We start from the raw sequence: 19,457 nt of genomic DNA, 5'->3' as shown, positions 1-19,457 counted from the left end.
CAGATTTTTAGGTTATTGATAAGTATTATATTACTGATATCGATAAGTATTACAATCGATACCATACTGATATCGATAATTAATATAAGCAAGGCATATCACTATCGGTTATTACCAAAAATAGTGCCATTGAAAATTTTTAAAGTATCGATAAGTAATAAAATCGATAAATTATTTCAGCGATACATACTGATATCGGTAATTAATATAAGCAAGGCATATCGTTAACGGCAATTACCAAAAATAGTGTCATTGATAAATTTTGCCATCGATATGTGTTTATATCGATAGTCATTACTATCGATATGTATTGTTATCGATAATTATCGACAGCGAGCTATGTACATATTCGACCTGTTTTTAAATTATCAATAAGTACTACAATCGATAAATGCTATCAGCAATATATACTGATATCGGTAATTAATATAAGCAAGGCATATAGTTATCGGTAATTACCAAAAATATTGTCATTGATAAATTTTGCCATCGATCAATGTTTATATCGATAATAATTGTTTTTGATAAATATTGTTATCGATAATTATCGATAGTAAGCTACAATTACAGCTTATTTTAAGAGTGACGCTCTAACATGAAATCCTCTTATCAAATAATTTTATGAAGGAAGGTATTATTACCGCTATTGAAAATCTGTCTTCGAGCCCACGAAAGCCCTCATGTAAGCATTAACCGAGCTATTTAGTTATGGTTTCGGGTTCATAGGACATCACATGAGCTCAGAAGCAAGTAGTACTCATTCGTACGTATGCCTTCACATGAAGTCCATGCCTTTTAATAGCTCCAAAAGCCGAAAGATGCTAAAACAACAAGCGATACCAATTTAGTGCCAAGCAAAGCGGCTTATTTCTTTCAAATGCAAAAGCAAAAGGCTGCTCGCCCAAAAGGCTGCTCACTACTAGTACGGCACATTTGCATTATTATCTGCATTTCAAGGAAGTGAGTGGGCATAAAACGCTAAGCGCCTTTAAAAGCGTGTGGCACTCAGACGCAGTAGCCAGCCGAACGCAAATTTAGTGGTCGAGAGAGCAAGGTGGGGGAATAAAACAAAACTATAATAGAAGAAGCAGCAGCCATAAGCAGAAGGAAGAAGAAGGAGCAAAGTCTTGCTAAAGTCTTTTATTTCATTTAATATTTTTTCTTTAGCTGCTTAGAAACGCCAAACAAAAACAATGCGAAGTTTTGCTTCCTGCACTTAAGCAAACATCACACATACAAGCATACATACTTACATATATGTATATATATCAGAGTTGGTTGCCTGCTTTTGTTTGAAGCGTAATGCAAGCTTGTGTTTTACCCAGCACTTTACTTTAAAAGAACTTCAACAACAATAGCAGCAACAAATAGTGATGCATTGAAGTGGAGTGAATTCTTCAACAGGAGAGTTGAGATGGCATAGAATAAGAACTGGGAAATGGAAATTTGTTTGTTTGTTTGGCTACATATGTATGTTTTCTATATAGACCATATATGTATGTATGTAATGGCTGCTGGTAACTGGAAATTCACTTCCGCTTACTTTGTTGTTGTAAGTGAAACAAAAAATAACAAAAGGTAGTTAAGTGAAAATGCATTATAATTGAAGGAAGGGAGGCACTTTTTTAAATTATTTTTTAATTTTATTTTTTTTTAATTTTTGTTTAATTTTTTTTTTAGTTTTTGTAGATTTTTTCTTTAATTTTTAAATTTTTTTTTTAATTTTTGTTTAATTTTTGATTAAAGTTTTTTAGTTTTATTTTAATAATTTTTTGTTTACTTTTCTTTTAATTTTTTATTAATTTTTTTTTTTTTCAATTTTCTTTGAACTAGTTTTTTATGATTTCTAATTTAAATTAATTTTTTCGTAAATTTAATCTTATTTCATATATGTATGTATGTATATCATTCAGCTCCACTAAGTCTCCGCATGGTATTCAACCAGCTATTCTCAAAACTTGCCACAACTACAACGAAATCATATTATACAAAAATTTTCGGTGATTATCAACTTACAATGCACTGTTGCCACTGCCACCAGCTGATAATCATCTACTTTCCCTTGTTTTCTTTATTTTCGTTAATATTTTCGCCTGCTTCACTTTTCTTCTGTCTTACTACACGCGTTCACATTCGGACACTAAAAACACTCTGCCCTCAAGTTCATTCAACTATTTTCGCGAAGTTGTTTACAATAAATATGTACAAGCATATTTACATACAAAATTGCATATATATGGATGTATGTGTGGTAGTTGTCGCCATTGTAGGGCCATTAAGTGACTCGAAGTGGAAGAGTTAAAACAATGAAGAAGTTATGACAAAAAGTAGAAGAAAGATTTGCATGTATGTATGAGTTTGTGCTTATGCCCATAAGCAAATGTGCACAAATTTACACACATGTATGTATGTATTCTTATGTATGCCGGCATGCATCACCATGCACAGTTGCATGTCATTACATTAGTTCCGAGTATGTGGTTGGCGCCAACTGCAAATATGTATGCAGCATGTCAGCAAGTTTTGTTTCACTTTACACATAACAATGAAGGAAGGAATGGAGTAGGACTAAGATGGCATCATTGTTGCGCGCAGTAGCAACTCAAGATGACTAAAGATATAAGTAGGTATTTGGCTGCATATACAAAAATATTTTAAGTGATACCTAAACAACAAAATCACCAAAAAATTTTCATATTCCTCTTTTCTAAACTAATTTTGCAATAAATTTCACTATATTGTTTGAATTTTCATAAAAATCTGTTCAAAAAGATACGTATTGGGTGAAATTGAATTCAAAACAAACAAATTTCAAACTGGTTTCAAAGTAACTATTTGGTAACTAGTTTAAAAATAATTAGTTGCTAACTAGTTTTATTTTAAAAATTTACGAAATCTCTGTTGAAATAGTTTATCGTCAATTTCCAAAAAAAATAAAAATAAAAATATGCTCTTGGCCATACAAAACTAATTGTAACCACCATGTGCCCTAGTCAATTGCACACTTATTTCCATTCTTATTTCTATATGACCTCTTCACAAAACATCTCATCATATTACACAACCTAAACTAAAGCTTACGTTGTCAAAAACAAATTTTCTTATGACTGCTGAAGAAGAAGAAAATTTGGTTCGCTTGGCAGCCATAACGAATGCCAATGTAAGCATCTTAGTTTTGTTAAGTTATATAATTATTTTATTGCTCACGTTCGCAAAGACTTGTTAAGGTATTTAAATTTCGCGAGTGTTGGTTGGAAAACTTTTTCACACGTTCCTGACAGCGCTGTGATGTTGTAATAAAATAATTATCAAAAGTCTTCGTTGACAATAAGGAGAAGTAGAAGACAAAAATATATTAAAATAAAATAAAGTAAAAATTAAAAACTGATTTTATGAAAAAATGTATACTAGCTTCAAATTTTTAATACAAAAAATTTTGAAAATTAAAAAAAATTGAAAATTAAAAAAATTATGAAAATTAAAAAAAAAAATTGTAAATTAAAAAAAATTTAAAGTTTGAAAAAAAATTTAAAAATTATAAACAAAAATTTAAAAGCACAAAATATATATAATTAATTTCGAAAATCATAAATACTCTCGCATGCAATTATCTGTAGCCTATACTCAATTTAATTGACAAGCTTCAAATCACATTTTTCAAAAGCTAACTGCCATCTACCACACCCACTGTCCAAGAAAAAAAAACACAAATAAAATGGAGACATATTTTTCTGCCATTATATTTTACCTTCGCTGACACTCTAACGATCAGCTTAACTCCATTTAACGGTTTGGACATACTCAGAGGGCATATAAGCACTCAACTGAGTGACCACGGCGCTCAATTTTTGTAGGCCAACTTTTTTGTTGGTGCAACGGTCGGCAGATAAGTTACGCGAAAAATTGGTTGGGATTGCGCGGTGGCACACCCTCGTAATTTAGGCTCAATAGTGCATACATATATCAGATGTCAAAATTTTGTAAATTATATATAAAGAAAAACTTTTGCTTCGTTAGAAGCGACATTGCTGGCAATAATTTTCCGTTCTCGCATGCGATACGGTAATTTATATAGTCAAACAATTTGTTGAAATATGATATTTGAAAAATGGCAAAAGTGAATGACAGTAATGACAATGTAAACGTCACGTTTCCAGTTGACTGAATGATTGAGTGACTGAGCCAATGAGCAGTTAGTGTTAGTATTTACGTTGGCACATACATATAGATATATATGAATTTAGTTAGCTAAAGATATGGCGATCTAACGCAGCATTGATCGAGTGAAGGCATAAAATATATGAGCGCATAACTATTAAATGCTCACGTACAGTTTCAAAAGCGCAACTTGAATGCGCATGCGCACGCAAGTTTCGCTCATTTTAGCCATTTCGCAGCCGCGTGGCCACTGGTTTTTTGCTTTGTGTGTTATTTATAGAGCGTGGCTTTGTTGCTGTTGTTGTTGAAGTTGGAGTTGCTGGTTGGTATGTGCTGACATTTCAAGGATACGGAGCGCTTAATGGTTTTCTTGCGATTTGCGAATTTGGTAAATGAGTAGGTTTGTGTGAGTGTGTGTGTTTGAGTACGATTATTCGAGTTTGCCCCAGTTTTGTGCACTAAATAAGCGTTTTAAAAATTTATTTAGACATTGTTTGATTGAAAGTGTGTATTTAATATTTGAAAACTTTTTAAAAATTTGTTTTTATTGGAAATAAAAAATAATAAATATATAATAATTAAGATAAAAGAATAAAAAATAATTAAAAAAAATAAAAGTTTGGGAACAACTAAACCAAAAATAAATACAAAATAATAATAAAAAACTACAAAAATTATGAATTTTGTTTATTAATATTATAATTTAATTATAAAAAATAGTAATATTTTTTTACTAAAAATTTCAGTTTTTTTTAACTTAAAAAAAAACAACTTAAAGTAATATAGAATTTTTTTTAATAAAACAGAAAAAACAATATAAATAAAAAATTAAATAATAATATAAAAATTCCCAAAAAGAAAACAAATTAATTAAAAAATAATATTATAAACAAAAAATAAACTAAATAAAAAAATTATTAAAATTCAAAAAAATTTAAAAATAAATTAAAACAAAAAAAAGTAAATTAAAAAATATAATACAAATTTAAAAAACAGAAAAACAAATATAAATAAAAAATTTAATAATAATAAAAAATTATATAAAAAGATAAAATGCATATTAGAAATTAAAAAAAAAAAATAGTTTAAGAATAATAAACAAAAAAATAAAATTAATAACTGAAATATATTAAAAATTGAAGTAAAATTATTTAAAAATAATTCAAATACCAAAAAAAAATAAAATATTAATAGAAAAAATTTTAATTGTGATTGGCTGTAGAGAAGTGGTTGAAGAGTTTTAGCAAAAAAAAATAAAAATTAATTAAATAAAAAGAGGTAAACATAAACCAATTCAACAAACAAAAATAAAAAATTATAAAAAAATTATAAAAAAATTATAAAAAAATTACAAAAAAAAATTAAAAAAAAAAATTTTTACTTGCGATTAAATGTAGAAAGATGTTCGAATAGTTTCATCAACAGATGCAAAAATTCCATATAAAAAAGTAAACTCAGTGAGGTTCGAAAAATTATAAATTAACGACATTCTAACTTCAATTTCGAACAACATGATAAGATTGAAATCTTTATACAAGCCTTAATAAGAGTTAAAATACTTCATTTACTTAAACTATAAGGAGTAAATGCTTAGAAAATACTTTTTTAATGATAAAAATCTTACATCTCAACCAAAACCCGGCAGGATCGCAATACTAACTATAATATAAAACGGACATTCGAACTTCCAATTTGGTCAACAGCATAGTATTTATTTTATATAGCATATATAGAGAAAAATTTAGCATATAAAACTGCAAAAATTAAAAAAAAAATTTTGCTAACACTAAAAAATGTCAATTTTCAAATCAAAGCGATATAGAGAGGGAGAAAAAATATAAAAATTCTCATTAATTCAAATATCTACACAAAAGCCCTAAAAATATAAGTAAGTAATGCACTAAGCAAATAATCACAAACTATTCAGGCTATATATGTACATGTGTAAGTCTGAATGCCTGCAGTTTCAATTACATTTATTTCATAGAAAACATACTCAGCCCAACTCACAAGCAAATGTAATTTACGTTTTTTAATGAGATTTCTTTATTTTCGACTTCTTTTTCGCTACCTTTAAGCTTTTGTAAGTCGAACACAAATCAACAAAAGCGCTTAGTGGTAGGCAAAAGAAAATAAAAAACAAATACAAAAATAGGAATTCATATATAAGTGCAAACATACATACATACATACATGCATACATTCATATATGGTATATAAGACACAGCTGTGGCGCTGCATGTGCATTGCTCCCGCGCAATTTGACACACATTGATGGCCGTAAATACATACACGCACACATGAATGACAACAAAAAGAAAGCAAATAAAGTAAATCGAGGCAGAGAGATAGGCCGGAAGGCAAACAAATAAAAGAAGTACACCCACACACACACACACACATGCGCATATGTAATGGATTGTAAGGCATTACAGCAGATAAAAGCAAACATGCATTATTTGCAATAACACACAAGCACACACACACATACTTAAATTTGCGCTTGTTTGCTTGCGACTTCAATTTCGCCGCCATATTGGCACAGAAAGGCATAGAAAGCTCGTTAAGATTGCATAACGCCAAATGACTTCCTGGTACTTTATTTGCATTCGCTCGTGCGCGCACGCACACACACACTCACATACACAAGCAACAGCTGTTGGGCAGATAAGACACACACACTCATATATGTAAGACATATGAAGACATTGTCTGCCGCTGCATTCTGAATGCTGCCGCGTGCATCTGAATGACTGCCTCAATGGCCGGGTGAAAGATTGAAGGAGCGAATGAATGAATGACTGGCTGCGTGAATGCCGAGTTATAGCTATGCGACAGTTGCAAAGCCACTGTTGGTCGCGCCTCAAGTGTCAAGAGGTTAAGAGGACGTTCTTCGTCGTCGACAATATTGCTTAGCATGTGTCACATGCTGAATGGAATTGTCAGGCTTAGTGGCGAAATGAAGTGTGGCTCGTGCGTGAGTGTGTGTAAGGGAGCACTCAGCTGCCGCTGAAGTGCGCTTAGTGCAACTGAGTCGAGTGCTAGGATGTGTCAAATTGTCATCCGCCTGCTGAGCGCCTTTTATAAATGGTTGAATGCGAAATTTGCATGTGTGTTTGTTTTTGCTTTAATTAAAATAGATGAGCACAGTAACCGGGTGTAAGCTGCATTAACACCTTGCAAGTTGGTTACAATGGCGCTGAGGTCAATGCTTTCGTGTGAATTCAAGGAAAAAAATATTAAATTAATTTAATTTGAAATTATGTTAATGATGTTGAGATGAGAATATGTGCATAGTTTATATTTTAATAAAATAATAATTTTTAAATAGAAATGTGTTCAACAAGTAAAATAAAAACAATTTATACAGGAAACTCACAGTGGAAAACAAACTTCAATTGCAAGGGAATATATTCAGTAATGCAAAAAACAGTCCCGAAATTTTTTAAAATCCAGAAATTTCGGGATCAGGTATATTTCAAGATCAGGAATATATTTGGCAATGTAATAAAATCAGTCCCGAAATTTTGTTTGTGAATGCCGAAATTTCGGGATTAGATACATATATTTTTCTGGAGTCATATATTCCTTTATGTAATGTAAAAAAAAATAAGTAAAAAAAACAGTTCGGAATTTTTTTGCAAATCCCGACATTTTCGGGATCAGATTAAAAAAATATTTATTTTAATTTAATAAGAATACAATCCTGAAATTATTTTTTGAAATCCCGAAATTTCGGGATTAGGGTTTTATTTTTTTGTTCAGAAATTATTAGGATACATTTATACAATTATTAAAATCGGGCGACGATCGGTCTTAAAAGGGAGCACATTATATGCGCATACGAGTATCTTACATATCACCATAAGAAGCATGATCATAAATATCGGACGATATGTAAATTACAAAAATAAAATCAAAATGGATAAAATCATGCCAATTGACACCGAAAAATATTACAATACGCAATGAACAAGCAATCAGCACAATCTTTCAACAATACAAATCTTACACAAAAGGTAGCGCAGAAAAAATTTAAATACAATATAATTTTTTAAATCAGATAATAACGCGCCACATATGCACAACGCTGCGCTATAATTTTGCCACTTGAATTTTTGCGAACGCCACCAAAAAAGGCATACATTTGCGCGCGCGTATTAATAGCTGCGGTGTGTATGGGTGTGTGCGTGCGGCGGGTGTATGAGTGGTCAGTCAAGTGCCAGTTTCTGAGCACTTCCTTTTTTGTTGCTTTAATTCGATTTGAATAAAAATATATGCAATGCGATAGATTAAAATTTTATTTCAAATGCCGTATGTGACCTTTTTTGTATGATTTTTTGTTGTTGCTTTTAGTTTGTTTATTGTTGTTGTTATTTTATTGCTTTTGTTATTTTTAATTTTTGTTATTGTGGTGGTGATGGTAATTATTGTTGCTTTCTCGTTTTGCATTTTAAACGCTGTTAACCGTTGCCCAATTCGAAAGCAATTAGTGAAGGCAGCATTTGGGGCGTGGGTGGCGTATGAGTAACATTTAAGCATTTCATTACAAGCGCCTAAAAAACATAATTATATGAGTATGTGGGTAAAGGTGTGCATGTGTATTTATTTGCATACTGATTTCATTTCGCATGCAAATGTGTGTATTGCTTTAAATGTATACTAAAGATGGCGCGGCTTATAAGCAAAAAAAGCTTTTTCAGATTAAAACCACTAATGGAAGTACGAAATTTTTACAAAAATTAAAAAAAAATATAAAAATTAAAGAAAAAAAATATAAAATAATAAGAAAACAAAAATTGTGAAAAAGTTCAAAAAAAGTAAAAAAAACATATACAGTTATGGACAATAAAATAGAATCAAAGGTGTTTGCTTTGAAACAATATCATAATTTTTTTGAAATTTTTTCATCTATGTAGTAACTTTTTTCGGCATAATAACAAAGGCAATAATATGTACTTTTAAAAAAGAGGAAAAGATAGCATTGTCGAATTTTACAGTTAACTGTAATTTGAAGAATATAAATAGCGTGCCTCGTGCTTAATGGCAAAATAATAGAATAAATGGCGAAATAGTTTCGTAAATGAAAAATGTTGAATTGAAAAAGCGTAAAAAGTGGTTATATTAACTTAATTAGATCTGTGGAATGAATAATTGTATCAATTATGAATTTATTTAAAAAAATGGGTCGAGCAAAACATTGTTTAGAGGGGGAAAGATTGTGCGTCCAAAATTTGCAAGGAATGGGTCACGCGTAACGGCAAATTGCAAATATATGAAATATGTCTCAAATATTTGTGTTTAATGCCTTAAAATGTCTGAAAAAATACCCCGATCACAAAAAAATGACTGCGCAAGTCGTTCGAAATATTGCATGATTGCCGATGCGCGTACCGTTAAAGACCTCTGCAGCCATTCAATAAGAATTATTTGCAAAAATTTCTTCGAGAACAGTAAGAAGACGATTTGTGGAGAAGAATTGCTTTGGCACATGGTCTCGAAAGGTGCCAATGCTGAGAAAATGGCATAGATACAAACGTACTCAGTTTGCAAAACGACACATTAATTAGGGCGGAGCTGAAAATTAAGAAAAAATGGTTCGATATTTTATAGTCTCAATGCAAAATTAATATGATAGGAAATGATAGTTATGTATGAGTCCGACGTCAAAAAAAACAAAGAAATGTGCGTCCGCTACACGACTAGGTCTTTCAAACGCTGTGGGGGCAATATAATGGTTTAGTATTGTTTCTTATATTGTGTTCCGGGACCTATATTTTGGATACAAGAAAACATAGACCGCCATATATAGGTTAAGGTTTTAGATAATCTCATATTCTCAAATGCTGACTGGAATTGGCTTTGCATTTTGGCAATTCCAACAAGAGAGCGACCCGAAACATATTTCGGGTCTTGCCAAAAAATATTTTTCAGATCATGGTGCTAGCCTTATGGCTTGGCCAGAGTAATCAGCAGATCTGAATCTCATCAAAAACTTACGGAAAATTGTCAAGGAAAATATTGGACCCCTTAAACCGAAAAATAGAGCAGAATTCTGAGAGAAGGTCCAAAGGTCTGGTATTCTGTTCCACAGAATACTTTCGGTAGCCTAATTAGGTCTATGCTTAAAAGATGTGCATCGGTATTAGACGATTAAGAATGCACTACAATGTACTACCAATTTTTCTATTAGTTCCCTTAAAAAAATATTTTTTTTTTTATTGAAAAAGTTTTTGATTCTATTTTTTTGTCCATCGAATTTTTGAAATATATTGTTTACCTTTGTTTTTGTAATATTTATGAATTCTTTTGTTCCAATATTTTTACTGCTACCAATAGCACTTGATATGAAGTATATAATAAAAATATAACTTAGTTGAATTTAAATCAAATTCATAATTTTTTTGAGAACGGAAAATTAGTACCACGGATGATTCTATTTTATTGTCCATAACTGTATTATATAAAAAAAAAAATAAAAAATAAATAAGTAATTTAGAAACTTAAAAAAAAAATTATAAAAAAATAAAAAAAAAGTTTTAAAAAGAAAAATATAAAAAAAATTATGAAAAATTAAAAAAAGAGTATAAAAATAAATATGAAAAAATTTAAAAAAAAATTAGGAAAAATTAAAAAAAAAATATAAAAATTAAGACAACATTCCAAAAAATAAACTTTAAACAAAATCTTAAAATTCCAAAATAGTGGTAAGAAATTTTTAGCAAAATGAAAAAATATAAAAATTAAAGAAAATGGTATGAAATAATTAAAAAAAATATAAAAAAATTTAATAAAAATATATAAAAAAAATTTTAAACATATAAAAAAATTTAAAAATATGAAAAATAATTATGAAAAAGAAATTTAAAAAGAAAAATGATTACTTTAAATCAAAAATAAATAAAATATTTAGAAAAAAATATATCAAAAAATTACAGTATAAAAAAAATAAAAATTAAAAAAATATATATTAAAAAAAAAAAAAATATTAAAAATTAAAAAAAAAACTTTAAAAGATAATTAAAAAACTTCAAAAAAAATTTTGAAATTTCCAAAAAAAAATGTTAACTAATTTGACGAGTTGTGTGACCACATTGCCATAAGTGTGGAAAGAGGTTGAGCCGCTTGAGTGCTGAACAGTGGCACTTAAGGCGGAAATAGCTGGCACATTTGGGACGTGCATGGTTGAGAAATGAGTGCTAAATAGATGGAACGGAGCAAAAAAAGTATAAGAAATACAACAACAACAACAAAAATAAATATGGAGGCAAGATTAAGTCGCAGAAGAAATATAAACTGAAATCAGAACATTTTTGGACAGCCTCAAAGACGAAGATTTAAGAAATTTAAAAAGACCAAAACTGACACTAAGCGAAAATTAGCCAAAACCAGATAACAGTTAGCCAAAATCGGCTAAGAAATAACAAAAAAAAGAGAAATAAAATATAACCAAAAATCTACAAAACATTTTTATTGCCCTCCAAAAATGTACGAATATGCATAACAAATTTATAAAGGCATTAGCGCAGCTTTAGCAAAATTCAAAAGATAATTTGGCAAAAAATAAAATTAAACTAAAAACACGAAAACAAAAATCTGAAACAGAATTAACAACTTAGCAGCGCTATTAAGCGACTTAAATGTACATATATGCATATTATATTGCCGCAAAAGACGTTTCGAACGCTTAGCCAACCGAAAAGAGTAAGAAACAAAGCTCAGCAGTGCTGATAAAGCATAAAAGCAATAAAATTTAGCAAAACATTTTAAAACACAAAAATTAATTTTTGCTGAAATTCATTAAAATGGAATTTACGAGCGCGTAAATGACCATTAAATGTGCGACCGAACTTGCTGCTGGCGTAGTGAGGGAGCATGAAAAAAAACGACAAAAAAATCACAAAATCAGCAAATACTTTTGAGGTTTGATGGACAGCAGCGCATAACGAAACTGAGAATTTGTACGCAAGATTTTTGAACTTTATGGTCAGCGGCGTCAATGTCGGTTGATGAGCTTACAGCAGTGTGACCATGCGCACGCGTACAGAAAAAAATACTATTTTATTTACAAACAGCAGAAGTTGAAGAATTTAAGAACTGAAATAAGAAATATGAATGACTCAAACGAGTGTGAAAGATTATGCAAATAATTGGATATGAAAAATGTTCTTTACATATCTTAATATATAAAATAAAAATCACGTGTCACGTTGTTTGTTTGCGATGGACTCCTAAACTACTGAACCGATTTTAATGAAATTTTTAACACTGTGTGCAGTTTGGTCCAACTTGAAAGATAGGATAGTTTATAACTCTCCTTATAGTCGCATTATTTATCAGGAGTCTCATTTTGGCAAATAAGAATAAACTGATATAAGAATAATTTTTAAAAATTAAAAAATTATTAACTAGTTGAGAATTGCAGTTAAAAGTGCCTAAATCGAATGAAATATTTAAAAATTACTTATGAAGCAGCTTTCTTAACCTTAGATTGCTATGTAATAGACAATATGTCTCTGAGTAGATATATATATTTTTTTAATAAGGCAATATCAGCTGTTTTGCTGAGGTCACTTAAGCGAAGGATAAAAAAAGTGTCTGTTTTATAAGAAGGTAGCTAAAATTAGATATGTAAGAGTTTTTCCGAAGTGAGATCCTAAAACTTTCAGTTATAAATATTAATAAAACCCTTTATAATTTTATTGCTATTAGCAAAAACATTTTTTTAGCTGAGGGAGACTCAAAGTAGTAATGAGATTAGTGTGGAATAGAAGCTTAGTTGACCTTTCTGCTTTGTTTTCAAAACACAAAATAGTTTGGAACTAACGAAAAAGTTGTTAGTTTCTGCTAGCAATCATAGGATTCACAAAATCTCATAAAACTAATTGAAAACCTGGCTAATATATTAACCAAAGACCGAAACATAGTTTCAAACTAACGAAAAAGTTATAAGTTCCTAACAGCAATTAAAGACAGACATTATTGGTTTTGAAAACTGTGGCGAAACTACTCGAAGACCTTAACACTAATCTAAGATATTGCAACCGTGAAAAAGTAGATATTTTTTTGACGAATGAAGCATTAAAATCGATCCTTTAAGATATGTCATCTCATGAGTCAAATTTTTCCATATGGAACAACTTTTCAAGATCTTCGGTACAAAATGTGTGGACCTCAGTTCCTATGGCTAGCTTTCAACGAAAATATCGTTCAATCGGTTCTAAGTTATCTTAAAGCTAGAGGCAGATAATAATATGTCTGGATATTAAAAACGTATAACATCGGTTAAATCAGTTCGAAAAGTGAGCTCAGCTCAATGAAAGGGTCACAAAAAATAAGAGAAGAACGAAGGAGACAGAAAAAGTGAAATGGATAATATTGAATATATGTCTTAATCTATTAAACATCCGGAAATGGTAAGCATCGAAGTATATGGAGTCTTTGTTCGAACTTAATTAAATCGCTTTGAGATTGAGCATTAATTAAAGGCGAGTGGATGTGGAAAATCGTTATATAGTGTCATTTAATCGAAGACTTAACATTAAAAATATATAGAGCAAGAGGATATCAGCTGAATTAAAGGAGAGAGGAGGAGGAGATGAGCTCATCTCAAAGCAATAAATTAATCATCCAACTGACTAATTCATAATGACCTATATCAAAAACCCAGAATGCAAAACAAAAACAAAACAAATTAATATTAATAATATTTCACATAGTGGGTTGAACAACAGGCAGCCGCAACTACCGGCTTTTGTCATAATTTCTTATGAATTATTACAAAAGACGAAAACGATACAAGTTTTGACCGAATGACATGGCTAAATCAGACAGCAAATGATGACTGCAACTGAGGCAGGAAAGAAATACAAATAAATAAATAATGAGAAAAAAAACACAAATAAAAAGTAAAAAAACAAATAAAAAAAAGTAAAAATATAAATAAACGAAAAATCATAGTAACCGAAGCAGAAGCAAGAAAACAACTACGCTACCAACACATTTCTCGATTACTACGCTGTAAATAGATCCATAGCACCTCAGCTTCTGCACTTCCCAACCACTGACCATTTGACCGGCTAAAGCGCTTACCAACGCTTCGATTGTGCGGCGAATAAATTGCGGTTTTCTACACAGCTGAGCTGATTGAATTGTTATGCCGTGTCACCTACTCTCTCGCTGGCGTTTTCGAAAGTAGGTAGAAAGGTAGGTAGACAATACAACTGTTTTTGACGCTTTCGGTGAAAAAAAAAGTAAACACGGAGGAAATGCTGTACTTGCAAAACTTTGACACACCGCTCGCTGGCCAGCAACGAGTGCAGCCAAGTGGAGAGCGGTCTGACAAGCTATGACACATTTTGACCTATTTGTTGGTGTTATTAAAACGAGGAGGATGAGGAAGAAGAAGAAGTGGAAAAACACACATTCAAAGCTGCAGTCAACGCCAACTCTTTGTCACTAATTTTTCTTCGCTGCTGCTTCTTCGCTTGATTTCATTTTAACATTTTTATTATTGTGATTTGGTCGCGTCATTTGTCGGTAATTTAAATCTGCGGGTGAAGGTCAAGCGGCTTAAAAGATATTTCATCATTATATATGTATGTATATGATATTCGTAGATATGTATCGAAATGATATGTGGGGGTTTTCCAAAGCAGCATTTGAAGGAGTTTGATATATGGACTTTGATGGTGTGAATTAAATGCAGTTATTTATCATTGGTCTTCAACGGAGTGTGACTGGGTTATGGATATGTATGTAAACGTGGGCATGAAATAATTTTTATATAACTGTCCGCTGTTTGGGATTATGAAATATGTGTAGCATTTCACTAATGAGTGAAGATTAATATATTTGTTTGTGATTTGGAAATTCGGACTGATTGACTAAGGTAATGAGTTCATATTTGATGAAGTGGCCTATATTTTATGGTTTCAATAGTTTTGGGTACATAATTAGTTACATAACTTAATATAAGTAAGTATAGATTTAATTTTTGTTGATGTGAGGTAATAGCAAAAATTGCCGCATTTGGGACGAAGACCAACCTTAAGATATTCAAGAGCTGCCTTTTCATGCAGAAAAAACACAGCTTGGTGTGTTTTTGTGGGCCGTTGGAATCAACGGTCTACATATCTTAAAAATGATGTCGGTGAGAACGTAACCATTAATAGCGACCGCTATCGCGCCATGGTAACCGACTATTTGATGCCAGAAATTGAAGCTCGTGAGCTCGGCGACATTTGTTTTCAACAAGACGGCGCCACTTCTCATACATCGCATTAATCAATGGATTTATTGAGAGAACACTTCGGTGAGCAGTTAGTTTTACGTTTTGGGCCGGTCAATTGGCCACCAAGACCGTGTGTTATCAAATCGTTAGACTTTTTTCCTGTGGGGATATGTAAAATCTAAAGTCTAAGCGGACAATCCCGCTCAATTCGAGCCTTGGAGCAAAACATCACCCGTGTTATTCGGCAGTTATCATTCGAAATGCTAGAAAAAGTCGTCGAAAATTGGACTCAACGGACGGACCATCTGAGACGTAGCCGCGGCCAACATTTGAAAGAGATTTAGCAAAGACGGACCTGCTAAGAGTGTTGGTTTTACCGGTACCACAATAGTCGGCTCTACCTTACCGATGCGGACTGGATTTTCATCCGATCAAGCCGGCATGATTTCTCAAAACTAATTCAGGAATACTTTCTGTTGCTACACTACTGGTTCTTAATCAAAATATTCTAACGAACTGAAAACAGACGCAACTGACTCAGCGATCTCGACTGGAACCCGAGAAATCTGCCTTCTCAAGGAATACACTACCTGTGCTAAGAAGTAGAGAGAGGTCGGGACTCATCTAAACACCGTGTGTTCTATTAGCCAACTCCTGCGACAAGGGGCGAGCTCAAGTACATTATAATGTTGTTAATGGGAGCATGAGTATAGAAAAGAAAATGCTCTAACAGAACCGGATTTTCATGCTGCTACAGTGCTGATTTTTACTCAATCTGAAAACATATTCAATTGATCGAGCGATCTCGACTGGAACCCGGGAAATCTGCCTTCTCGAAGGATAAACCACGTGTGTTAAGTATAAAAGAGGCTCAGCTAATCACTGTGCGATCTATTAACCAACTACATAAGTCATGGAACCCAAATAACTTAAGAAATAGACATAGAAAGTTCTATCACTGATGTCTCTTACAAATTCCGCTCAAAGGTGGTTCAGTGAGTATGGAAGAATCTCGCATAGGATTATACTTCGGTTTTGCGATTCAATAATCTCTAATGGAGTTCGATTTAAAAGCATAATATGTAACGACTGCTTAGTATTCTTGACACCATTGATTCGAAGTCGCCAGAAAAAAGTACTTCAATAAGCTCGGGAGCATAACGGTGCTAAGATATAGGCAAAGCTTTGTTCAGAACTTTGTAAACGATAGTACTACCGACTCCAAAATAATGATATGAAATAAGTAGTAATTTATATAGTCTTCCCCTGTTGGATTACCGAAAGAACGCAAACTAGCAATAAGACAGTTAAAAGTTGAGTGAAATATCGCATGTTCGAAATGATCCTAAGGTGATCTAGCGTTAAGTTATTTTAAAGATCACTCAAAGATTGCCTGCTCGAAATGATCATGAGGTGATCTTCTTTAAAGCCTTTTTTATGCAAAGCTTTGAGCAGAATTCTTGAAACAATGATCTACTGATTGTAAGAAAAAGCTTCGAAATCAACATGAAAAGCCTGGACTGACATCAAGACATATTTTTAAGATCAATCTAATCGTGGATCGCGTGATTTATATGATCGTGTGATGATCTTCTTCGTCGAAATTATTTATATTCTCTAAAAGAACTCATAACTGTTAACAGAAAATATAAAAACAGCAACACGCAACTAGCGATTAAAGACATTTAAACAACATTTAAACAGTCACGAATGAGCTATTAGAATCAACTTTGCTTTCTACAACAAAACAAACAAAGGAGAACACAAATATTTCGAACAGTAAAAAGCGGCGAATGCTTAAGTAATTACACAAATATTCTAATTTGTTGTTGACATTACAAAAACTTATCGCTGAAATAGCAGCAGAGACGAGCCAGCGCTTACACATACAACATACAACAGCGATCCAAGGCAATAACAAGTCAGCAAGCGGCAGCAACTAACAACACAACCGACAAGTGAAGAGAGCGAAAAAGTACCAAACGAAAAAAAGAAAAAAATCCGAATGAGAAAGCAGAAAAAAAATTAAATACAATAGTAAGTAGAAACGAAATGAATTAACAAGTCAACGGATTACTCATCGGCGTGCTTGCCCGTGAGGCGACGACGAGAAATGCGCCGTCAAGATCACTAACCGGCGACTACAATAACAAAAACAGCAGCAACAACGCTGCAGTGGCACCAGGAAGTTGGTGAGGGTTTGCTTTTTTATCTATTTGCTGACGGAGACGAGGAAGGAGTCATAGAGCAGACAACAACAATAATAATAATAATGATTAAAAAATAAATAAATAAAAGGAGGACAGCGGTAGAGGAAGATAGGAAGAAAGGGAGCGAAAAAGCTGTTAGAACAGACGAATAATGTCAAATAAATATATATATATATATGTGTGTGTATGTGTGCAAGTGCAGCTTTACATAATTAAGCAGAACAGTCATAGCAGCGCGGCAGGTAAGGCACGCGATCCGCGTAACCCCATCAGCAGCGCCAAAGCAGGAATGCAACGCCCAGTGAGCGTGTGTGATAATTTCGAATTTGTTGAAGGTTGCTGCTGTCAGTATTGTTGTTGTCATTGTTGTTGTTGCGCATTTGCATTGTTTTTCGTGTTCTTTTGCTGCGCGCTCGATGCTTTTGCCATGAGTCATCTTTGTTGTTGCTGATAGTTGCAGCACAAAAATAACACGCAGATATGCAGCACAAAGACAACATATTTTTACCACACAACAAAAACAACAACAATAGTAAAAAGTGCAACAAATACAAGCGCAATTGCAAGAAAAAGTATGCGCGCGATAAAAGCCGAAAGAAATGGTGTTTATCGAGCGCATAAATAAAGCGCGAGAAAAGAAAAAAAAGCCAGAAAATCCGAAAAAATGTGCCTCCTGGACACTTTTCACACAAAACAGCAAACAACGAAGACATCGCCAACGAACACGAGATACCAAAATACAGATTGCGCGCTGCATGCAGCGTTGCATGCGCGCATAAATACAAATAAGGAGCAGATTAACGCGATAATTTTGATTATCGGCAATAAAATATTTTGCCGAAATACTTTACGAACTTCTTAACGGCATATAAAGTCGCATGAGGACGCCCTCTTGTGCGCCAGACTGCATTATTTATTTTTTATATGTGTTTTGTTGTTGTGCAAGCGTTCCATTTATGATGTGAGTGCTTCAAAAACACTCGAAATATTTCGTCTTTATTTAAATTTCTACTTTTTGTTTCTGTGCTTCTTCAGCGCGCATTATGATGTAATCGATTCCACCGAAAGCCAGTTCGCTGCGGTGGCCATCAGGTAAATCATACACATACCTATACTAATGTGAATGTTTGTACGCAGATCAAATGAGTCATGAAAGTAGCGTTCGTGGTATATTTCCATTGCTACAATGTGATCGAGAGTAGAAGATGAACGAGCGACAAGTGCTAATTTGTAATAAAGCTAGTAAGTAGTTACTCAAATAGCGGCCTAGAGGTTAATAAAATTATAGGAGTTATTCACCTTTAGTTAAGTAATTTTATATGAGTTTCGTTTTAGCGGGTTTTCTACGATGCAAATTGAGATAATACTTTAAAAGTCACAATATTCACTAATGGATGAGGCTGCTAAAGATCTATATATCGCCGCCGACAGAAAAAAATCATTAAACTTGGACAAGATGAAAATCCAAAAATTATAGATTTTTTTAATGTTGTTAGAAATCATATTTTCCAAGTGATAAACATAGCTAAAGAACTCATGATACTCTTTAGGACATGGAAACATGGAAATACAATGAAATTTTTATAATAAAAATAAAATGAAAAAAAAAATCCATTTATTTGAGACATGTTCATAATTAAAGTGATTTCATTAGATTAAATTTTTCTTAAATTTTTTTGTAATTCTCAAGAGGTTAATGTAAAAAATATTACATATTTTTGAATAAATTGAAATTATTTAAATAAAAATATCCATTTAGTTGAGAAATTTTCATAAATAAAGTGATTTCATTCGATTTCCTAATTGTTTTGTAGTTCTCAGCAGGTTAATGTAAAAATACTACATATCTTCGTATT

General features: G+C 32.0%; 1 protein-coding gene across 1 annotated transcript in view; it reads right to left on the bottom strand.

Annotated features, from left to right (window-relative positions):
- Positions 1 to 19,457, bottom strand: part of LOC105225710 (death-associated protein kinase related) — a 190,680-nt gene that overhangs the window by 26,557 nt on the left and 144,666 nt on the right. The window lies entirely within an intron of this gene.

The sequence above is a fragment of the Bactrocera dorsalis genome, chromosome 4, assembly GCF_023373825.1.
Source record: "Bactrocera dorsalis isolate Fly_Bdor chromosome 4, ASM2337382v1, whole genome shotgun sequence".
NCBI classification, from domain to species: domain Eukaryota; kingdom Metazoa; phylum Arthropoda; class Insecta; order Diptera; family Tephritidae; genus Bactrocera; species Bactrocera dorsalis.
The sequence above is the reverse complement of the archived record's forward strand: the minus strand, read 5'-3'. Positions and strand labels throughout refer to the sequence as shown.